Here is a 2620-nt window from a genome sequence, read left to right as displayed (position 1 = left end):
AAAGAAAGAAAGAAAGAAAGAAAGAAAGAAAGAAAGAAAGAAAGAAATCCTTAGAAACAGAGTGGATCAATGAGGATTTCTAGATAGGAGAATAAAGGAGCTATGAAATTTGGGTTTGGGGGTAAGGTGGCATTAGTAAGAGAATAAAATTGGGTCATAGGACCCAGAGGAAAGAATTCAAAACTATTCAGGTTTTCTTTCACTAATTTCCCCTGAATGTCTGTTGCTTCTCATAGCTTTGAAATCAATACAATCCTTTGGAATGTGTCCCTAAAAGCTTGAATCACTTGTGTATTCCTCAGGCTGTCAATAAAGGAATTCATTACTGGTGCTACTGCGGTTGCAAGTACTGCAACCACCTTATTCAAAGCCACTCCTTCTTCTGCAGATTTCATATAAATGAAGATGCAGGTTCCATAAGTAAGGGAGACAACAATCATGTGGGAAGAACAAGTGGAAAAGGCTTTTTTCCTTTGCTGGGCAGAAGAGAATCTCAGAATAGTCCTGACGATATAGGCATCAGATAGAACCAGTAACACTAAGGTGATGGTGAGTGTCAACACAGCACATGCTAAAATCATTCTTTCTAGGAACTGTGTATCACATCAAGTGATTTCCAGCAGTGGTGATGCATCACAGACACAATGGTCAATAATACTGGAGTCACAGAATTCTCGCTCAAGAGCCACACCAAGAGGTGGAAGGATGATCATCAACCCAGACAGCCAACAACCCAGGAGGAGCTGGTTACAGACTGTTGTTTATGATGGCTGGATAGTGAAGGGGTTTGCAGATGGCTCCATAGTGGTCATAAGACATGGCAGCCAAGAGGAAATATTCTGAGACCCCAAAGATGATACTAAAAATTATTTGAGTGAAGCACTCATTATAGGTCACAGTATAGTCCCCAGCTGACATGTTGTACAGGAATCTGGGAATACAGACAGTTATGAATGACCATTCTAAGAAGGAATAATTCCTAAGGAAAAAAGACATGGGGGTTTTAAGGTGGGGATCCACCAAAGTCAGGATGATGATGGTCAACTTCCCAGTTACACTTCACTTGTGGGTTAGAAACAGAAAGATAAAAAGTAGAACTTGCAGCTGTGGGTCATCTGTTAATCCCCAAAGAATAAATAATGCTATCACTGTATGGTTTCTCATTTCTGACCACTGTCTTTTGATGGATCTGTATATAAAACAGAGACAGACAGACAGACAGACAGACAGAGACAGAGAGAGATAGTGGAGCTAAGAAGAGGCATCATAAAATGAGTCAGCAATGCAATTTGGATATGAATACTCAGAAGTCTCTCTTAAACTTAGTTGTTTTTGTTGTCTTTCACTGGCTAAATAAAAAAATCATGCCAATACTGCACTACCCTTAATGACTTTGAGCTGTGTATCAGCTAATGAGCATAACATTTTTAAAGACCCTTGTCCCCAATATATCTTTCTTTATTTCTCCCAGTTCTTTGCTTCCTCCCCATTCTTCCCAAATCAACGTTAATCTGTATTATTTATAAAGATTGTATTGATTTGTTGATTTCTTTTGTTTGTCCACCATAGTCATATCCAGATACACTTCCTTCACTGAATACTTTTGCAACCTGAAAAAAAAAAAGTTAAGCAAGACCAATACAGTGACCATCTATGACAGTATGTGGCAATTTTTTCCCCTCATTTCTAGTTGCCATATTATTTTGATTGTGAACCAACTTTTCTGCATGCTTCTCTCTTACCTTAGAGGTAGCTGGTGGTTCAGTGGATAGAGGGCTGGGCCTGGAGTCAGAAAGATCTGAGATCAAATTGGGCCTCAGACACTTCCAAGCTGTGTGACCTTGCAGAAGTTACTTAACCTCTGTTTGCTTGACAAAAGAATTCTCTGAATCCAGTAGGGGAGGAAATGGCAAATCCTTCCAGTTTCTTTTAGAAGAAAACCCCTTTACAGCATGTTTTATTGGGTCCCGAAGAGTTGAACATGACTGAACAGCAACTTTGTTCCCTTAGCTCATCAGCTGCACTCTTCTGTACTTCCTGGGTGTCTTCTGGTCTTTTTATCTGTGAGAGCTTTCAAAGAATAGAAGTGAAGATTAAGCTTAAGAAAAATCCCAATTACAAAAGGTTCCCATTCCATTTTAAGGGGCCTTCTCTCCACTCTCCAAACTGTTTCCTAATGTTTTCCCCTGGATTCTAATGCTTTTGTCCCATTTCCTCCTACCTACTACCTCCATGACATCCTGGCACTGGATTCCCTATTTCAATCCTCTTTCTGCAATGAAGTAACAGAAGACCTACTAAATGAAACCTCAGTAAGGAAGGAATAGCTGAAAATGGTCTTTTGCAAAGAACAATTAGACTTTTAGAAGGGGATATGTTATTATTTGGAAGAGGCATTGGAGTTTTGGGAAGTGGAGGCAATGCACGTGTAACTCCACCATGAAGACTGCTATCTACTTGGCTTCTACAGAAGACTGACTTCAGTGGGCAATGTTGGCAATTGACATTTCTCCCCTGCTGTCCCTTTCCCTAAAAGAGAAAACTCCCTGTACCACTGACATCATGCAGGTAACTCACCTATCTATGAAGCTCTAACCCTGACCCCACTTCCATCAAAGGG

At 40.2% G+C, this 2620-nt stretch overlaps 1 pseudogene; it reads right to left on the bottom strand.

Moving 5' to 3' along the window:
• Positions 1–230: 230 nt before the first annotated feature.
• On the bottom strand, positions 231–1164 carry LOC114053984 (annotated as a pseudogene).
• Positions 1165–2620: the final 1456 nt, after the last annotated feature.

This window comes from Vombatus ursinus, unplaced genomic scaffold, assembly GCF_900497805.2.
Source record: "Vombatus ursinus unplaced genomic scaffold, bare-nosed wombat genome assembly UNPS02004216.1, whole genome shotgun sequence".
Lineage (NCBI taxonomy): Eukaryota > Metazoa > Chordata > Mammalia > Diprotodontia > Vombatidae > Vombatus > Vombatus ursinus.
This window is presented reverse-complemented; position numbering and strand designations above follow the sequence as displayed.